This window comes from Monodelphis domestica, chromosome 5 (genome assembly GCF_027887165.1).
Source record: "Monodelphis domestica isolate mMonDom1 chromosome 5, mMonDom1.pri, whole genome shotgun sequence".
Lineage (NCBI taxonomy): Eukaryota > Metazoa > Chordata > Mammalia > Didelphimorphia > Didelphidae > Monodelphis > Monodelphis domestica.
Window position 1 is genome coordinate 25,777,649 of NC_077231.1, and position 22,154 is coordinate 25,799,802.

The 22,154-nt window shown below is 39.2% G+C and overlaps 1 long non-coding RNA gene across 1 annotated transcript in view; it reads left to right on the top strand.

Moving 5' to 3' along the window:
• Nucleotides 1-19,990, top strand: part of LOC130454328 (uncharacterized) — a 28,587-nt gene extending 8,597 nt beyond the window's left edge. Inside the window, exon 2 of the long non-coding RNA XR_008911979.1 lies at nt 17,030-19,990. This is a non-coding gene — a long non-coding RNA (uncharacterized LOC130454328). The remainder of the gene's footprint in view (nt 1-17,029) is intronic.
• The last annotated feature ends 2,164 nt before the right edge of the window (nt 19,991-22,154 follow it).

Below are 22,154 nucleotides of genomic sequence, written 5' to 3' on the forward strand. Positions count from 1 at the left end.
AGCCCAGAGAGGGACTTGTCCAAGGTGACACAAATAGTAAGTAATATGTCCTTTGACACCACCACCAGCACTTATTGCACTTTACCACTTGTACAGCTGCCCACCAAGTTTCAGGAAAGTTTATTATAAAATTGCTCTTGCTATTCTAATGGACAAAAATGGAGAGAAGTGAGATGGAAGACAGTAGTCAGGTAATTCAGAACTAACTGGACAAGTGGGTCCCCAAAGCAGTGTTTTTTGGTTACAGAAAACCTGTTTGACTTGATAGAGATTCTCCTCCAATTAGATTATTTCCATGCAAATGTAATGGAGGGAGGGGGCTAGAAGTCCACATTTGGTGAGCATGCCTACGGAAGTCCACAGAGACACGGAATAGAAGTGGCATTGAAAGATGGATGGTGGTTTGGAGGGAGGTTTCTAATGGAAGTTCCCTGGAGTTGCCTAGAGATCTAGGTCAACATTTTTATCTCTGATTTGCCATGGAAAACACGCTTGTCAAATTTTCAGTTGTCAACAACCTGGGATAACTAATCCATTCGTGTCAAGATCCCAAATAAAAATCTCGAGAGGGTAGAACAATGAATCCAATCCAAGAAGACTCTTTTATCCATTCATCCCTTCAGACATGTACTATGTGTAGTACTAAATTCCTTCAGTAGACCGATGCTATTGTAACACCTTAGGTGTTGCTCCCATTGAAATGAATTTCTCTCTTTCAAGAAGAAGCTTAAGATATACCCATGAATTTATTTCCTGGTTGTTGTTGTTGTTGTTGGAATTGTGTAAAAACTATTTGATTTAGTTGGGGAACATGAGACTCATAGCTTCTCCAAGAACAACACAATCACCAGTGACAAATGGCTCCTTTTGTCACTTTTTTTCCTTGCCTGCCTCTCTTACGGCTCTTTTCTCCAGGCACGATCCACAAACTATTAGTTTTCCTCCCTGGGTTGGTGAGTTGCCTTCATATCTGCACAAAAGGCAGACACAACAGAACTCCGGATGCCATGTTTGTTCTTTAGAGGATCATTTGAGGCACGCTGCTCCTTTTCTCTTGGCGTGGAGCCACCTCTTCAGGGAAAGTATAGGCATTGAGGCAAGACAGTGACAGTTACGTAGGAATGACAAACTCTGTAGTGTCTCTGCTCAGATTTTTTTTTAACCTCTGCCTTATCTATTTCTCTGTTGTAAAATTGTAGCAGAGAGACAGAGAGGAAAAACAGAGAGACAGAGAGACAGAGGCAGAGAAAGACAGAAAAACAGACAGAGACAGAGAAACAGAGACACAGAGAGAAAGAAACGGAAAAGGAAACCATGATGGGAAAAGGATGAGAAAGAGAATCACTGCTACCTATGAAGTAATATCTAGGCTAGATGCGTATTTCATCCTTAATAAGTATGCTTTCCCAAAATCACATTCTTAGCAGATTATCCTGAAGGTTGATTTTAAAAGAAAAATGAAGACAATGTGAAAAAGAACCTCACAGAATATCTTCATTAACTAAAGATCATAAGAGAATTGTGTTCTCTTCTGGAGTCCTTTGATTTTTGATTCTGAAGGTTCGTATATACATATATATATTTTTTGAAATTTTATTTTTTCATAGTTTCCAAGCATTTCTTTTTCCCTCCCTCCTATTCCTCCCCTCTGGGGAGAAAAATCAAAGTCTTTGTAACCAAAAAAGCATAGTTGGGGCAGTTGGGCAACTCAGTGGATTGAAAGCCAGGCCTAGAGATGGGAGGTCCTAGGTTCAAGTCTGACCTCAAACTAGCTGTGTGACCCTGGGCAAGTCACTTGATCCCCATTCCCTAGCCCTTACTGCTCTTCTGCCTTAGAACCAATACACAGTATTAATTCTAGGACAGAAGGTAGGGGTTGGGGGGGAAAAAGGCATAATCAAGAAAAATAACTTAATTTCTAAAGAAAAAGAAGAAATCATAAACTATCTCTTAATCATATATATTGACAGTAACAGCTAAATCATTCTGTTCTTTTCTAGAAATTACTTTCAGCTTTTTAATTGTGACTTTACAACAAAAGCTACAGTGTTAGAAATTCAATGAGTCTTGGAGGTCTTTCTTTTGCAAGTACCGTAAGTCTCTGTAATAAAATTGGTTTAACTTGTAATGCAAGTTAGGTGCATGATGGCAGTGATTGAACGCCTACCTTCTATTTTAATGACTTTTGGGCATTAATCTTCTCACCTTCTACTATTCTCTTGAGTTCTTGAGTTTCCTGTAAGGCCACACTTGGAGTGAGGATTTTCTGAAACCGTCCCTCTATCAGCAAGTGGCATGTCTAGGACATGGGTCTGAGCTTTGAAATGGCTCATCTTGGTCTCTGGAGTGTTCTCATTCTCTCTCTCTCTCTCTCTCTCTCTCTCTCTCTCTCTCTCTTTCTGTTTCTTTCTCTTTGTGTCTCTGTGTCTCTGTCTCTGTTTTTCTCTCTTTCTCTGCCTCTGTCTCTCTCTCTTTGTCTCTGTCTCTCTGTTTTTCTCTCTGTCTCTGTCTGTCTGTCTGTCTGTCTGTCTGTCTTTCTCTCTCCCTCCCTCTCTGTCTCTCTCTTTCCCTCTTCCTCCCTCTCTCTGTCTCTCCCTCTGTTTGTCTGTCTGTCTGTCTCTCTCACACATACACCCACATACAAACACACACAAACATACACAGAGTAGATAAGTATAAAATTAAATTTGATAGTGATAAGCATAAAGTTCTACACTTGGGTTAGAAGAATCAACTTGACAAATACAGGATCAGGGATATATGGCTGGGCAACAATGCAACAAAGATCTGGAATTTGGTAGAGTGCCAAGTCAATGAGTCAAAAGTGTGTTGGGACCAAAATAGCTACTTTAGGTGGAATGCAGAGAAGCATAAGGCCAGGGTGATAGTTCCATTCAGAACACCTATGGAGCCACGTGATCAATGCTAATGTAACCCTGGTGTCAAAGCCCATCCAAAGGCTTTGGAGCTCTCTTTTTATTGGTGGAAACAAAAGTTCTGCCCTGTGTGCATTATTTAGAAGTGAGAGCTTCAGTTCTCCACCAGTAACCCTTTGGGGACTCTTCAAGTGGGAGTCTTCTTTGAACAAAGCATCCAGTCCACTTCCAAGGAGAAGATGGAAGAGGCTAACCCACTTCAGTTTTCTGAAGGGGAAGACACTGGATAGACCTGAGGAGTGGACAGTCTTCAACATGTCCCTATTCCCAGCATGCCACTCTAGAGATTTTGAGGAATTTCTCCTTGGTGAGATCCAGGACCCTCTCTCCTGGTTGAGCTGGATCATTTCAGTCCTAATGGAAGAACTCCTTGTGTATTCTCCTATATAGGCCTATTCTGATTTCTATTTTGCTACACTTTGGATAAATGGGCTCCTCCTCTGTTAATCTCTGGGCATGTTCTTTGTGGAAGTGCTATTGGATGGGAAAGGCCTTTTGAAAGGATCTTCTCCCCCCTCCCCCCAATGACAGTGATCATAAGTTTGCTTGGGTCCATCATATCTCCTAGGTGAACACTCTTTAAAGGAAAGATAGAATTCTCTCTCTGAGGAGAGGTGAGTGGCCTCTGGCACAAATTGTTTGCTGCCCCCCCTGGTGGGAATGAAAGTCTCCTTTGGAGAAGAGGCTACAGATATCTCTCTGCCTCCCTTCAAGACACATGACAGCAGGGCCCTTGCCCCAGATGGACCTCTCTCCATTGGTACGGGTCACCTGCTTACTCCTCTTTCCTTACATTAGATACCAAATTTTAAGAATCATTTGGACTCAACTGGAGCCTTGAAGAGTGTGACCAGTTGTTATCAATCCAGATAGCCCCTCTGGATCTCAGTTTCCTCATCTATAAAATGAATGGGTTGTACTAGATTACCTCTGAGATCCCTTTCATTCCTAGATTTCTGATCCTTTGACAACTGAAAGCCATGTCACAAAGTTGACAGAACTGAGGAAGTTGAACTTAGAGAAGAAACAACTTGGGAGTCATGTGCAAGAGAAATATATTTAGATATATGAACTGCATTATGGGACAGAGATAAGACTTGTTCAGTTTGGTTCTGGTTAACAGAACAAGTAGCAATGGGCTGATGTTGCAGAGAGGATTTCTCTTTGATGTAAGGAAAATCTTTCAAACAAAACCACTGGGTGGAACAGTGGATAGCACCCCGAGCTTGGAAATAGGGAGCTCTGAGTTAAAATTCGACCTCATCCACTTATTTAGTTGTGTGACCCTGGGCAAGTCACTTGACCTCTGACTGCCTCAATTTTCTCAACTATAAAATGAGAATAATAGGATCAACTCTCTCCCAGGGTTCTTGTGAAGATCAAATGAGATATAGTTGTAAAGTGCTTCGCGTGGTATATGGAACATAATAAGCACTTAATAAAAATTCCCTTAGAGTTACCTAAGTAGAATGGGCTGCCTCAGGAGACTGTGAGTGGAGCCCCCAGTCATTGGAAGTAAAGCTGAGGCTGAATGGCTACTAATTCTAACTTGTTTTCGAATTCCAAAATGGAATTAAATCTCCTATTTCCCTTCCAAATATATTTTTCCATAAGCAATTACATACATATCTGGTGTTGCCAGATATATAGAGTGCTAAACATCGTATGCTGGCATACAACCTAATGGAAGTTTTTGCTTGTCAGGAATGTTTAGAGAGGATTCTTATTCAAATATGGGTTGGATCCTTCCCTAGACGGTCCCTGAGGTGCCTTTTGTCTCTGTGATTTAATGTCACTGAATCTGTCCTGGTCAGAATCCAGAGAGCTGAGCTATGGATGGTGAGGTTCTCCAGATGTTCTTTATTGGCAAATTATATTATGTTGATTGCACTGAAGCCCAGAATACTCCTGGGCCTTCAAAGTGAGATCTCTGGCCATCCATTCAAAAGAGATTGGCCTAGCAATTCACATGGAAAAATAAAATGAAAGAAGACTGCCTGCTATCCAGATCATGATATATAGTGAGAGGGCATGTTATGGGGAGGGGAGTTCGTCCCTGGATATATTGCACTTAGATATAAACTGCCCCCAGAAATGAATGGCAGGAAGAACACAGACTGGATTGCCTTTGGGAAATTGCAATGATTCCAATTCCAATTTCAGATCTCTGTCTTTTCCCTATTGTAAAAGGCCATGTATTAAGCACCAATTCTTTCCCTGTATGCCTATATAGCTATGAATCATGGGGCACTATGATCTCAGAAAACAAAAACACAAAAATTACTGGTGATACACAAGGCGATGGAAAGAGGAATGAGGGTGTAAGTCTACTATAACATATCATCCTTGTGGGAAGAGGCCTAAAAACATTGTCAAGGACATGTGGGATCAGAAAAATGAAGTGGGACCATCATTTGGTGAGAGCAAAGGTAGCAGATAGCCTATGTATTGTCTTGGTATCTCAGAAATATTTTTAAAAATAGAGGAAGTTAGTAATCTGGGTAAATCCTTTATAGATGGCTAGTAGAGTGACAAGAATAAGAATGAGATAGGATGAAGAGCCACTGAAGAGCTGATCTGGAGACCTGGAAGGAATGCCTCTATTTATGACATTATAAATTGATGAAAGCAAGTCAAGTTACATATGGTAATGGTGACAACTCTAATGGAGGATCCCAGACAGGGAACTGATTTCCAGAAATAGGTACATATGACTTTCGAGCTTTGCCTAGGACACACAGGTTCCTTTTCCTGTCTCTGTTTCCAAATCTATATCTTTTCCCTGCCTCCACTGTCCCACTAATTTCTTTCCTCGTCTAGACTTGTATTTGCAACAACCTCCAGTACATCACAATAGTGCAGAGGCTAGAGAGTCAGTAAAACTTAGTCTCAAGTCTCATTTTTAATACATACTAGCTTCAAGGACCCTAGCCAACTCTGACAAGGTTGACCTGCCTTAGTAGAAAGTTTCCCTATTTGGGTGTTTCTGTGCCAAGGACAGCCAGGTGCCACTGTAGTGCATACATAGAGTGTTGAGCCTGGAGGAAGGTAGAATTCAAATCTGACCTTGGGGTCTTACTAGCTGAGGGGACCCTAGGCAAGTCACTTAACCCTGTTGTCTCAGTTTCTACATAAACCTGAGGTAGATCTTTCCACAAATATACACAGTGCCCATGGACACATGGGCACAAACTTAAACTACAGTGGGTAAGGAAGCAGCTAGGTAGCTCAGTGGAGTAAGAGTCATGTCTAGAGATGAGAGATCCAGGGTTCAAATCTGACCTCAGACACTTTCTTAGCTATGTGACCCTGGGCAAGTCACCTAACCCACATTGCCTAGCCCTTGCTGCTCTTCTGCCTTAGAATCAATATGCAAAATTGATTCTATTGATTAGTATATTGATTCTAAGAAGGAAAGTAAGAGTTAAAAAATAATGCAGTGGGTAATGAGATACCCATGTGGAGAACACACATGGCTAATACTACTTTTCTAATACTGCCAGTCCTTGAAGTTCTTCCTCTCTCACAGAGTCTTCACAAACTTCACCCCGTGTGTAGAGTCTATCCTGGGTGGATTGCCAATCTGAGCTCCGAGGATCCGTTCCTCTCCACAGATCAGTATTGGGTTTTCCAGTGATAATTCTTTCTTGAATCCACAGCTGACTTTCTTGGCTGCCATGGGCTTCTACCCCGGAGAGACTGATTCTCTTTATTCATGTTTGTCTGGGGAGAGTCTCTGCTCTTCAAACTCTTTCAAATGGATTCTTTAGCTGCTGGACGGGCATTTCCATCAAGGTGATTAGGAGACAGGGGAATTGATAGAGCAAGGGCAAGAGAACTCTTCCTTCCCATTCAAAAGGTGAAGAGCTGGATTCTTCCTCCACCCCAAGGCCCAGCTCTTTAAAGCCCTCAGGAAGGTGGATTCTTTTCAGCTTGGTCAACGATTGTGCCTTACAACTCAATCCGCAGTGTTCTACTTCATAAAAGGGACCGCACCATGTGAACATCTCACTGTCTGTGAGGATATCAATTACTCTGGGAGGGCGGAGGTCCCCAATCTCCCCCTCTTCTCTGTCCACAATTCTAATAATGTTACTTCATGTTGAAATCCTTCAGAGTATACCTACTCCATTTCCTACAGAATCAAGTCCAAATTCTTCAGGACATTCAAAGTTTTCCAGTCTGCCATCATCCTTATCTCCAACCAGGCTATTCTCTCTTTTCCAAAACTATACATTTTCTCCCCATGTCTGTACCCTTGTCATTCCTCAAACCTAGAATCATCTCTACCCTCATCCCCAGTATCTGACTATTGATGTCGCCTATCCAGTAAGATTTAGCTCAGAGGACATCTAAGTAACCCAATCCCATCAGCCAGGAATGACTGCTACCTTTGACTCTCCTGGTAGTTGGTGTATAGCTTGCTAATGATTTGCCCTTTCTGCTTTGCTTTAATTTTATAAGGCCCACTTCAGGAACTGCTCCCACAAAGACTGTAAATACTTCTACTGTATCTTTAAGAGAAGGAGATCGTGGATGATGACAGCTTTAACTGTCATTCTATGAGGAGTCTGTAAGGAGACAGAGAATTTAGATGTTGCAATTTTAATAATTAATGTGGAAATATTAGAACATACCCCTTAATTACCTTAGAATTTTGGATGAGAGAATAAATAAGGGAAACGAGCCAGTAGTATCCTTGGGTCAAAGGGTATGCACAATTTAGTGACTTTTGGGGCATAGTTCCAAATTGCTTTCCGGAATGACTGTACCAATTAACAGCTTCATCAACAGTGCAATAATGTACTTGTTTTTATTACAGTCCCTCCAATTATTGTCATTTTCTTTTCTTTGGTCATCTTTGCCAATCTGATGAGCATAAGGCAGGACCTCAGAATTACTTTAATTTGCACTTCTCTAATTATTAGTGATTGAGAGCATTTTTTCCAGAAGGTCATTAATAGCTTGAGTTTCTCTCTTTGAAAAGTGCCTGTTCAAATTTTAGGGAATGACTTTTTGAATCAACTTCTTATCTATTTTGGCCATGTTGCAAAGATTTTTCTCCAGTTAGTTGTGTCCCTCCTACTTTAAACTACACTGGATTTGTTTGTACAAAAACAATTTTTATGTCTTTGAAATTGTTCATTTTGCTCTCTATTATCTTCTCTCCCAAGCCTTTGGTCATGAACACTTACCCTGTTCATATTTGTAAAAAGTATTTCCTTCCATGCTTTAAAATTTTATTTATAGTGTGACCTTTTACACCTAAGTATGCTACATGGTATGAAATGTTGGTCTGTACCCAATTTCTGCCAGAATACTTTTCAGTTTTATCAGCAGATTTTATCATCTAGTGAGTCCTTACCCTAGGAGCTATGATGTTTAGGTTTCTGAAATACCATCCTATGTTCCTTCTCTTCTATATATTATGTACCAAATCTATTCTACTGAGTGATTTCTCTCTTTTTTAACCTTGTATCTTCTGTCTTAGAATTGATACTATGGATCCATTCCAAGATTGAAGAGTGAGAAGGGCTAGGGAATCAAAGTTAAGTGTCTTGCCCAGGGTCACATAGCTAGGAAGTATCTGAGGCCAGATTTGAACCCAGTATCTCCTGCCTTTAGACCTGGCTCTCTACCCATTAAGTAACCTAGTTGTCCTTGATCTCTCTATTTTTAACCAATAGCAAGTTTTGTTTTGTTTTTAAATCCTCATCTTCCATCTTAGAATCAATACTGTATTCTAAGGCAGAAAAAGAGTAAGGGCTAGACAATAGGGGTTAAGTGACTTGCCCAGGGCCACACAGTTAGGAAGTATCTGAGGTCAAATTTGAACCCAGGACCTCCTGTCTCTTGGTCTGGCTCTCAATCCACTGAGCCCCCCAGCCATCCCCCAGTAGCAAATAGTTTTAATGATTACTGCTTTGCATTGTACTTTGAGAGTTAGTACTACTGGGCCTCTTTCCTTTTCATTCCCTTCTTCCCCCAACCACCCTCATTTTCTTTTGAGATTCCTGATCTCTCATTCTTTTTTTTCTAGTTCTAGAAAGTAATACTTCTATAGCATGTCATTACCTTGTTTTGGTATGTCATCAAATTAATTCGGGTAGTATTGTAATTTTTATTAGATTAGTACAACATATCCAAGAGTAATTAGTATTTCTTCAATTATTAAAGTCTGCAGTTATTTCTGTAAATAATATTTTGTGGTTATGTTCATACATGTGTCTAGATATGTAGGCTCCCAAGTATTTTATACCTTCTATGGAGAATTCAGTGGAATTTCTCTTTTGCTTCTAGGTTTTGTTAGTAATATACTGAAATCTGATTACGTGGATTGGTTTTATATTCTAAAGCTTTGATAAAGTTATTATTTCAATTATTTCTCATTTTATATAATTTTCAAATTAACTTGCATTCATTTTCTTTCCCATTCACCCATATACAATTTAAAGAAAAGAAAAACAAGACTCCTTTAACAAATATATTTATTAAACAAACAAAAAAATCTCCCATTGTACATGTCTGAAAATGTATGTCTCATTCTACATCATGTATCCATTCATCACTTTTCTGTCATGCAAAGCCCATCATCAGTCCTTTGGAGTCATAGTTAGTCATTACAATGAGTTTGTTTTTTAAATGTTGTCATTGTATAAATTGTTCTCCTGGTTTTGCTAAATTAACTCTGGATCAGGTCACACCAGTCTTCCAAGGTTTCTCTGAAACTGTCCCTTTCAGCTTTTCTTATGCCATGATATCCTTGCATTCCTTGCATTCATATCATCATTATTTATTCAGCCAGTCTCCAACTGATGAATAACATCTTAGTTTCTCATTTTTTACCACTACAAAAAGTGATGCTACATATATTTTTATAAATATGTATTCTTTTTCAACTTTCTTTGATCTCTTTGGAGTGTTGGCCTCATGGTGGTATTTCTGAGTCAAAGGATAGTTTAGTGACTTCTATGGGCATAGTTCCAAATAGTTTTCCAGAATGGATAGACCAACTCAAGGCTCTACTATTGGCAAGCTAATGTGCTTATTTGTCCATAGTCCCTCCTGTCATTTTCTTTTAAAAATGTTTTTTAAATGAATTTTCATTGATGTCTTTTGTTTTTCACATTATCATAGTTTCCCCTAATATCTCCACCTTCCCTTTCCTAAAGAGCTATCCTATATAAGAGAGGTTCTTTTTAAGGACAAAAGAAAGGATGTGGGAAAAAATCAACAAAATTGTTCAATATCTTGAAAAATTAAGGGCAGCTAGGTGGCTCAATGAATTGAGAGTTAGGCCTACAAATGAGACATCCTGGGTTCATATCTGGTCTGGCCTCAGACACTTCTCAGTTGTGTGTTCTAGGCAAATCACTTAATCCCATTGCCTAGCTCTTACTCCTCTTCTGCCTTGGAACCAATACATAGTATTTATTCTAAGAAAGGTTTTGTTTAAGAAACAAAAACAAAATATTGAAAAATTCTGAGAATGTGTGCAATGTGTAACATTTGTGGATCTTCCATCTCCCTGAAGGCTATATTGGAAGGGTCTTCTTATATCCTTTTTTTCCAGCTATGCTCATTTTTTAATCATCTTCCAACATTTCACATTTGATTTCTTTTGCTTGGTTGTTCTTTCTATTTCCATTGTTGTAGTCCCTGTGTTTATTGTTTTCTTGACTCTGCTTTTTTTCCTCTGTATCAATTCATTTATATCTTTCCAGCCTTCTCACATTCACAATTTCTTCCAGTACAGTAATATTCCATTATACTCATGTATCACTATTTGTTTAGCCATTCCCTAATCAGTAGGAATCTTTCTTTTCAGTTCTTTACCATAGCAAAAAGTGCTGTTAAAAATATTTTGGTATATATTAGGTGGATATCTTCTTATCAGTGGCTTCCTTGGGGTAGATTCTGATTAATAGAATCTCTGGGTCTGCTGTGATTTTCCTCTCCAGAGGTCTATTATATATAACTTCTCTAAAGTTCTATTTATCTTCTTAACATCTTTATTATTTTTTGTTTGGATTTATCTATTTCTGAGAGGAGATGGTTGAGGTCATCCACTAGTCTATTTTTACCATCTATTTTCTCTTTTAATTCATATAATTACTCCTTTAGTAATTTGAATGCTATGATTTGGGGTGAGATGTGTTTAATATTGATATTGTTTCATTGTCTATAGTTTCGTTTATCAAGATGCAATCTCCTTTATTATCTCTTTTGATTAGATCATTGTTTACTTTTTCTTTGTCTGAGATCATGGTTGCTATCCCTACTTTTTTTTTTACTTTAGATGAAGCATAATAGATTCTGTTCTCTGTGTGTTTCCCTGCTTTAAATGTATTTCTTGTAGACAGAGATTTTGATTTTTAATCCTCTCTGCTACCTTTTCCCACTTTATGGGTGAGTTCATGCTGTTTGTATTCACATTTATGATTATTATCTGTTTGTTTCTTTCCAACTTGTTTTCCCCTTGTTTACCACCTCCCCTCGATCTTTGGCTTTTCCCTGATCACAAATGTTTTGCTTTGGACCACTGCCTCCCCCATTTTGCCCTCCTTTTTTTCCATCTTCCCTTTTGTCATTCCCCTTTTCCCCTTAATACCCTCGATGGTAAAGTAGGTATCTATAGCTGGCTGAATATGAGTGTTATTTGCACTTTGAGTGAATTCTGATGAGAGAAGAGTTCAAGAATTGCCTGCCACACTCCCCATTTTCTCTTCCATTCTGTTGAATCTTAGGTGCCTCTTCATGTGAGATAATTTATCCCCCTCTATCTCTCCTTTTCTCTTTTCCTTGTGTGCTCTTCTTCCCCATCCCTTGATTTTTTTATTGCCCCCTTCTTTCTTTCTATGTATAGTCCTTCTTACTGCTGATAAAGTACTTTTGGTATCCTGAATACTTTGAATATCTTAAGTGTCATAGATATCTTAAGTATCTTAATTTTCCTTCCCAGACTGAATTTACTCAATTTAATCTTATTGAAACTCTTCAGTTTTTAGTTTTCTGCTTATATTTTCTGCTTCTCTTCAGTGATGAATTTGCTCACTTAATTTTCTTTTCAGCTTTTTTTTGGCAAGAACAACTAGAAGTCCTCTATTTCATTAAATATCACTTTTTTTCCTTCTGGAGGATTATGCTTGGTTTCTTTTCTTTTTTTCTCATTTTTACTACATATGCTATTCTTAGTTGTAGGCCTAGATCTTTTGCCTTTGGGACAATCCTATTTCATGCCTTCTGGTCCTTTACTGTAGAAGCATCCAGGTCTTGTATAATTTTTACTGTGGCTCCATGGCATTTGAATTATTTTTTCTGTCTGCTTGTTATACTTTTCCTAGGCCTGTAAAGTTTTGAATTTTGCTATAATGATCCTGGGATATTTTATTTCAGGGTTTCTTTCAGGGCATGATTAGTGGATTCTTTCAACTTTCCCCCTCCTGCTTGAGGATATAGGGAAGTTCTCCCTGATGATTTCTTATAACATGGTGTCTGGTCTCTTTAAAAACAAAACAAAACATAGCTTTCAGGTACTCTAGTGATTGTTAGATTGTCTCTCCTAGATCTCTTTTCCAGGTCAATTGTTTTTCCAGTGAGGTATTTCAGATTTCTACTTTTTTTTCATTCTTTTGATTTTGTCTTATTGTTTCCTGATGTCTTGTGAAGCCATTAACTTCTATTTGCTCAGTTATTGTTTTTAGAAAGTTATTTTCTTCCTTGAGTTTTTGTGTGTCCTTTTCCATTTGGCCCATTCTAGTCTTTAGAGTCATTTTTTTCAGTAGTTTTTTTTAACCTCCATTTCCATTTGACTTATCTTAGTTTCCAAGTTGTTGATTCTTTCTGCCATTTCTTTTATTTGATTTTTTAAATTCCTTTTCAACAATTTCCAAGAGTTCTTTTGGGGCCTAACATCCTTTTCACTTTCTTTCAGGGCTCTACATCTTTCCCTTTTGCTATTGTTGTCCTCTTGTGACTTTATATTTTGATCTTCCCTGTCACTACAGTGACTTTCTAAGGTTAGATTTTTTCCTTTGCCTCTTGCTAATTTTTCTAGTTATTATTCACCCCCATCTTGTTACCTTGCCTGTCTATTGGGGTTCTGCTCTATTTCTGGGGTAGAGGGATGACTGTTCCAAGCTTGCTATGTAGCCTCTGGTGTTTGGGGGTAAGCCTGGCTGTGTTTGGATCCCTCAGTGTTCACTTTAAGTGGGTGGCCTGGTTAGCTTCTTCTGGGGAGGCCTTCAGATTTTTTTTTCCACTTGGATTCCACTTCCCCTGTTGTTGGTTTCCCTGTTGTCTCCTGGGCTGAGCTGTTCTCCACTCTGCCTGTTTGTTGTCTCAGGCCAAGTGAGCTGTTCCCTTTTCTGCTATTTTGCTGTCTCAGGATATTTGGCAGCCTGTTGAGCTGCTCACCCTCTGCCCTTTCATTACCTTCAGCCAGCGGTAGGGCTGGTCTGTGTTCTGCTGATTATCCCAGTGCTTTACTCCCTGGATTATTCTCCTTTCTTATCCTAGTGAAACATATTTTCCCTGCTTTCTTTTGTTTGAGTTGCTTTATTTTCTATTTTTGTGTGTTTGGAGGGTTTGTATGAACTGGATATCTCTTACTCTGCCATCTTAGCTTCCAATATGCATCCCAATCAGCAGTGGCAGGCAATAAACATTTATTAAAGACCTCCTAGGTTCTGAGTACTGTGCTCAATTTTGTTGATATAAAGAAAAGACAAAATATAGTCCCTGTTCTCAACTATATTCAGTTAAATAGGAAATAATTATAAGAGAGAAGGCATTATAATTAAGAAGAGGTTTAGAAGATGGGATTTTGTTGGGAACTTAAGGAAGCCAGTAGATAGAAATAAAGAGGGAGAGCATTCCAAACATGGCAGACAACCAGAGAAAATTCCCAGAGCCAAGAGATGGAATATTTTGTTTGTGGAACAGCACGGAGGCAGGATGAAATGACAGAACTTGTGCAGGCATTGAAGTTACCCTTGATAATAATTAAAGCCATCTCTTCATGTGAGACAGAAGAGGGAGGAGATAGGGGCAGAAGGCATATGTCAAATGAGATGAGGAAGAGGGGAAAAGGAAGAGTTCGTGGTGAATGGCTTCATTATTTTCTATAAAATTTATGGAATTTTGTAGTAATAAAATATGAGGTAAGAATTCAGCTGAGAAGATCAGGAAAGAGGAAGCCATGGGAGGAGGGATGAAAAAGTTTGGAAGAGCTGCTGTAGAAAATAGGATAGTGAGTTTATAAGGGAGTTGTAGCAGGATTGCCTAGTAGCAATATAAACACCTGTGTGATTGTGTCACATAAATCTGTCGATGATTCAATCAGAATGATTTTCTTTGCCTTCCTTTAGCACCACGTGTAGAGGAATGAAGGCTTTAATGTTGGGAATGATCAAAGATTGGGGTTTGGCAGAGCACAGTCAATGATATGATAAGAGGGAAAGAGACTCAAGAAAAGAGGATAGGGTAGAATTGAACTGGTTCAACAAGAGGTCAAGATGGGGAAGGAAGAGGCAGTGATTATTACAAGGGTATTAGCCTGGGAGAGCACTTGGGGATTGAAGGACTAAAGATCTTGGTGTGGAGTAGGGCAGGATTTGGTATGGGAAGGCAAGTCATGGGGCAGAAGCCAATAGATTATAGTCATATAAGGAGATTTTGGAATTCTTGAACATGGAGTTGGTGCATTTGTGGGTGATGGCAAGATCAAGGCTATGATTATTTCTATGTATGACTGTGGGGGAGTAGGTCATGGGAAATGAGTAGGTTGGAAAATTGAGTGGCTAGCAAGTTTGAGGGGGAGTTGATATGCATGTTTAGGTTCCCAAATATGAGGGCGAGAATTGAGGAGGAGAGAAAAATTATGAGCTGCTGAACTTATTGAGAAGGGAAGGAGGGTGAACTGGAGGTCTATAGATGATAGCTACTGGTATTTTGATTAGGTAGTAGATATAAATTTCAAGAACCTTAAAGGAGGAAAGGCTACAATATGATGGAGGTAGGGAGAGAACATGAAAGGGACAATAGAGAGAAAAGAGTACACCATTGCCCTTTCCAGCATTTTGAGAAGAATGAGTGATGGTCTAGCCAGTATTAGAAATGGTGGCCAGAGAGGCTATGTCTTCAGAGGGAACCAAGTTTCCGTAATAGCTAGAAAATGGAAGGGGTGAGAGATCTAGGATTAGGGGAAGTTTAATGACTAGGAAACAGGCATTCCAGAAGGCACAGTGGATGGAGTTGGGTGGTATTTGTTTGGAACGTTGGTGTGAAAGGGTTGAGAGGGATAAGAGTAAGGAATTGGGTGATAGGAAATATGGAATGAAGTTTGAATGACCTATGGTGTTTTAGAATCACTGGCAAAGCCCAAGAAAACAGATGAGAGTAGATTAGAGTAAGTTCATGATACAATGATACTCAGCTCTGATAAAACGGCATCCAGTTGTCACGGACCTGTACCAGCCTCCACCAAATTCCAAAAAGCTGATGGACATATATAGGACCAAATGTGAATGTAAATCTATGCTTGACCACTAAAGACTCAACAACACCTAGCACTAACGTATCCATCCCTTCACGGATAGACCAAAGAAGCATAGCAGCAGGAGAGTCACACTCATAATCCAAATTCAAAGACTGAACTTTACAGAAAAATCTCTTGAAAGATATAATAGTAGACAAATGTGTCCTACTTGTAAAGACAAAATACAAGAGAATAGAAGTCATGGAAGTTTCATGCACAATTACCACAAGCACAGAACCAGCAAATCAAATTCGCTTTTGTTACAAATATGGCCTAGAGTGTTAGTGATGAATGCATCTGAAATAGGAATGAAGAGATCAGGTATAAAGGGAGAATTCCCCAAAATATTCACTGCGAAGCAAAGATAGGGCCAAGGATGGAGGTGATCTAGATCTAATCTCATTATCGGTTCAAGTAGAGTAATTTCATATAAGCCTATCATCATCAAGATATGGACAACTATTTTGTGTTACAACAGATTAGAAGACCATAAATATGTCAAATTCACTCGAGTACATATTTATTGTGAGGTTTGGAGAAAGCTGATTCCCAAGGAAACAATCTAAGAACAAATAATGAATGGTATGAGGGCTAAGTTTGTTACCAAGAAATGAAGCCGAGGCAGCTAGGGAGCACAGTAGATAGTGCCAAGCCTGGAGTTGGGAGGACATGGATTCAAATCTGCCTTCAGATACTTCTTAGCTGTCACTGGGCAATTCACTTAACTCAGAATGCCTAGCCCTTGCTACTCTTCTGTTTTAGTTATTATTATACTTTTATATATATATATATGTATATAAATATATATTTAGTTATATTAATACTACGACAAAAGGTAAAGGTTTTATAAGGAAAAAAAAGAAAAAGAAATAGAAATGAAGCAAGTTTAATGGAGGAATGGCCAACTGAGAGTTCATTTTATTCACAGAATGCTCAGACTCATGGCATCCTCCTCCCCCAGTGAATTTTGGGGAGTATTTTGTAACCTTTTTATCCAGTTACTTTGTGGTGAAGAATAGGCTGTTTTAAAAAACAATTTTATTTTTAAAAATATTTTTCCGTGGTTACATGATTTATATTCTTTCCCTCCTCTTTCTTCCCCATTCCCAGAGCTGATAGGCAATTCCCCTGGGTTATACATATATTATCAAAGAGTCGTCTTTTTGATCGGCTGTCGCAACAGGGCTGAAATAGTGTGCTTGGCTTATGAAACCTCCATAAAGAAGAAGTTGGGCAACTTGCTTCTGGAAAGGCACAACACGAAATAATGAAAGGGTGTAGCCCCCTGATGTGTAGTATGTGTAGACATTTCATAACTGGTTCTGATAATCAGTTCACCATGCGGTGAAGAGAGAGACCACTGGATGGCTGTGGGACTGGAATTGGAACTAACCAGCCAAAGTGGGTTCTTGGTTGGGCTATTTACTGTGTTGCTGATGTTTAAGACAGAGAATGAGTTACTGTAGGCCTCTCAGTGGGGAAAATGACTTACGTCCTCTCTTACTGGAGATGGTATCCAAGTCCCTCTAATCTGTCTCTTCTTTCATGCTTTTAGGTTAAGGGGTAAGAGACGTCTATGAGCCCGTGAGCTTCACAAGGTCAGGAGAGCAACAGACCAGAAGTCCATGAGCTAAGATTTGCCAGAGGCCAGCTGCTAAGGAACGAAGTCTGGAGCAACCTGTTTCACCTAGCATAGATCAAAGGCAACCAAGAGAGATCTAGTGATTCATCCGTCTGCTATACCCTATGGACGCCTCTAATTCTCACACTGGATTCTAAAACCTCTGTAGTTCAGTTTCTGGCCTCATAATCTCTCCAGAGACACTAATGATACCTTAATTGCCCGACCTTTTCTCAATCCTATCCTTCTTGACCTCTTTGCAGCCTTTGACATTGTGTGTGGCTCACCGTCTCCTCCTGGATATGCTTTCTTTTTATCTTCCTCCTACCTGTCTGGCTTCTCCGATTCCAGCAGTTCCTTCTATGGAGGAGACAGCATTTTGGTTTTGTTTTTTAACATGAGTCCTTTGGAGTTGTCCTGGATCCTTGCCTTGTGATAATAGTTAAGTCATTGACAGTTGATCATCAGGCATTATGGCTGTTACAATGTCCTCCTGGTTCTACTCAATTCACTTTCCATCCGTTCCTGTAAGTCTTCCCAGGTTTTTTGTGTTTGTCTTGTTCTTTTTTTGGATAGCACAATAGTAGGAAGAGTCCCTGCCTGAATATTAACCCAGGACATACTCACTAACCTCAGGTGTCCTCAAAATCTCTATTCCAGGCCGTCTTCTTTTCTCTCTTTTCATTATCTTCCTTGGGAATTTCATTAGATCCCATGGGTTCAATTATCCTCTCTATGCAATTGATTTCTGAATTTGTTTATTCAATCCTAGTTTCTCTCTTCACTTGCAAGACTACATCGCTATTTTTTTTTTAAACCCTTACCTTCCGTCTTGGAGTCAATACTGTGTATTGGCTCCAAGGCAGAAGAGTGGTAAGGGCTAGGCAATGGGGGTCAAGTGACTTGCCCAGGGTCACACAGCTGGGAAGTGGCTGAGGCCAGATTTGAACCTAGGACCTCCCGTCTCTAGGACTGGCTCTTAATCCACTGAGCTACCCAGCTGCCCCCTACTACATCGCTATTTGCCTTTTGGAAATGTCAGACTGGGTCTAAAGGCATTTCAAAAGCAACATGTTTAAAACAGAACTCATTATCTTTTCTACCAAATCCTCCCTTCTTCTGAACCTCCCTATTACTGTTGAGGGCCCATCAGCCTTCCAGTCACCTATGTCAGCAACCTCCTGGTGTCATTTTCAATTCCTCTCTCAATATGCAAACAAATATATACAAACCAAGCGATATATTGGATGAATATACTATTGGGTAATAACTAAGAGCAAAAGGGAAGGCACTAGAATTAAGAGGCTTCCTGTAAAAGATGGGATTTTAGTTGGAACCTAAAGGAAGCTAGAGAAGTCAATAGGCAGATTTGAAGACAGAGAGCACATATAATCAATATGTTACCAAGTCTTGCCATTCATATATGCATTTCTTGGATACATTCACTCTCTCCATTTACATGGCCACAGTCCTGGGGAAGGCCTTCATCAGCTCATGCCTAGACTGTTGCAATAGCCTTTCAATTAATCTCCATGCGTCATATCTCTCTCTGTTCCAAACAATTCTCCAGTCAGTTGTCAAAGGCATTTTCTTAAAATATGGGTTTGCCCCAAATGACAAATGGCCAAAGGATATGAACAGGCAATTTTCAGATGAAGAAATTAAAACTATCTTTAGTTATATGGAAAAATACTCCAAATCACTATTAATTTAGAGAAATGGAAATTAAAGTAATTCTGAAGTACTACCTCACCCTATCAGACTGGCTAATATGACAAAAAAAGGAAAACGATAAATGTTGGAGGGGATATAGAAAAATTGGAACACTATTATATTGTTGATGGAGCTGTGAACTGATACAACTATTCTAGAGAGCAATTTGGAAACTTGCCCAAAGGGCTATACAATTGTGGTGCATACTGTTTAACCCAGCAATACTAGGCCCGTATCCCAAAATGGTCAAAGAAAGGGGGAAAGTACCTATATGTATGAAAATATTTTTAGTAGCTCTTTTTGTGTTGGCAAAGAATTGGAAACTGAAGGGATGTCGATCAATTGGGGAATGGCTGAACAAATTGTGGCATATGATTGTAATGAAATACTATTTTGCTGTAAGAAATGATGAACAAGATGATCATAAAAAACAAACAAACCTGGAAAGACTTATAAGAAGCAATGCAAAGTGAAGTGAGCAGAACCAGGTGTAAAATTTAAAATTAAATCTTATAGTAAAAATATCATTTTTTAGGAGATTTATTAAATGATCATTAGAAATCAAGGAATAAAGAGGATACAAAATAAAGACCACATGCCCATGGTTGATTAGCCACTTCAAAATCCCCACACTTAGCTTACTCCACCACCATGTTTGCTGCATCATGCCAAAAAAGGCTGAGCAGGACTGCCCACTGAATATTTATTCCCTGTCTACAGGAAGTATGCAATGACAGGAAGTCAGTGGGCTCCAGGGAAATGTAGTTCTTTTTTAGGGTAACAGATAATACACAGGACAACCTTGTACACAGTAATGGTAATAATGCATGATGATCAACTGTGAATGACTTAACTATTATCTGCAAGGCAAGGATCCAGGACAACTTCAAGAGACTCATAACAAAAACAAAACAAAACCCAATATCTACTCCATAGAAGGAACTGACAGAATCTCAATGCAGGTTGAAGTATACAATTGAAGTATAGGCAATATGTATCTTCTTCCACAACATGATGAACAAGGAATTATGTATTACATGATATTACATGTGTAACCTATAACAAATGTCCTGCTGTCTTAGGGAGGAGGGAAGGATGGGAGAGAGGGAGAAAACATCAGAACATGATTTTCAAATTGTATCAACATGTCAAAAAAATTAAAGTATGGGTCTACCTATGTTACCCCAGATGTTGTTCAGTCATTTTTCAATTGTGTCTGACTTTTCATGACCCCATATGGGATTTTCTTAGCAAAAATACTAGAATGGTGTTCCATATCCTTCCCCAGCTCATTTTACATATGAAGAAACTAAGGACAGTAGGATTAAGTGATTTATCCAGGGTCACACAACTAAATACACGTCTGAGGCTGGATTTGAACTCAGGGAGATTAGTCTTCCTGACTTCAGACTCAGTGCTATACCACCTAGCTGCCCTGTAATCTCTGGTGGCTTTCTCTTAGCTCCAAGATCAAATAGAAAATCCTCTGTTTGGCTTTTAAAGGTCTTCACAACCTAAGCCATCCTACCTTTCTAGACTTCTTATGTTTTACTCTGCTCTCTGGACTCAGTGATCTAACCACACTGACCATCTTGGGTTCTTCACTACTCCATCTCCCAAATCTTCACCTTTTCTCTGGCCATCTTCCATGCCTGGAGTGCTTTTCAAACTCTTCACTTTAACCTTTTAGCTTCCCTGGATCCTTTAATTCAGCTCAAATCCCATCTTTGACAGATAGAAGGTCTTTCTCAGGTCTCAGGGCCCCTCTCCCACTGCTAGTGCCTTTACTCGGAGATAGATTACCATTCTGGTATTCTGCCTATATCTTATATGTACATTGTTGTTTCTTTTTCCCCTCTCCTGCTCTTTTTTCTCTCCTCTATCTTTTCTTTGTATTCCTAGTGTTTATCATAGTGCGTGACACTAATAAATGCTTCTTGAAATGATGAATGGCATAATTTCAGAAAGAACTGGAAAGACCTCCATGAACTGATGCAGAGTAATATAAGCAGAACCTGGAAAACATTGTAATTGCAATATTGTGAAATGAGCAACTGTGTTAGACTTGGCTACTCTCAGCAAAGCAATGATCCAGGACAATTCTGAGGGGCTTAGGACAAAGAAGGCTCTCCACCTCCAGAGAAAGAACTATTGGAGTCAGAAGGCAGATGAAAGCAGACGATTTTCCATGTTATTTTATTTGAGTTTTTGTTTGGAGGTTTGGTTTAATATGACTTTTCTATTACAAAAATAATCAATATGAAAATATGTTTTTGCCTGATAATACATGTATACCCCAGCTTGAATTGCTTGTCAGCTCCAGGAGTGGGGAAGGAAGGGAGGAAGGAAGACCATTTGGATCATATAACTTCAGAAAACTTATGTGGAAATGTGTTACATGTAATTGGCAAAATAAAATATCTTTACAATAAAAAATAAATGCTTCTTGACTAACTAGTTACAATGAATTTTTTAAAAATCCTCACCTTCCATCTTGGAGTCAATACTGTGTATTGGCTCCAAGGCAGAAGAGTGGTAAGGGTAGGCAATGGGGGTCAAGTGACTTGCCCAGGGTCACACAGCTGGGAAGTGTCTGAGGCCAGGTTTGAACCTAGGACCTCCCATCTCTAGGCCTGGCTCTCAATCCACTGAGCCACCCAGCTGCCCCCTAGTTATAATGGATTTAAAAGTGAACTTGGAGGAGCAAATACTATATAGAAATTGCTTAAGCTTAGACCCACTCTCCCCAAGGATTGAAGAGGGGATAACATGGAGAGTGTATCTGTATCCCTAGGTATTGGGGGGGGGAGTTTTTTTCTGGACCATATATGTCTTATCATGCAAAATCCACTTCCATATTGGTCATGGTTGTAAGAGCTCTTGCATACAAAACCTAAATCCCCAAGTAAAACCACAAATACACTGATATGAAAGATAGCATGCTTTGATCTGGGAAAAGTTTTTAATTTCTATTTTTGTTGTATATTTTTCAGTATCAGTTCCAAGGCAAAAGAATAGGTTAGGCAATGGAGGCTAAATGACTTGGCCAGGGTCACATAGCTAGGAAGTCAGATTTCAACCCCAGACCTCCAATCTCCAGGTCTGGCTCTCTATCCACTAGCTAACCCTGTCAATTATTTTTGTACACTGGAAAGCTAAGAACTAGAGAAAATTCCATCACTTTTTATGTTTATCCATATGTATGAGGAGATGTAGCTGGACTGAGTCATCACTGTGAAAGGAAATCAGAATTAAGAATGCCCTCCCCACCAAAGTCTATCAAGGCTCTACAAGATAACCATTTTCTTGAAATAATTAAAAAAACAGTTTTGCTATTCAGAGAATA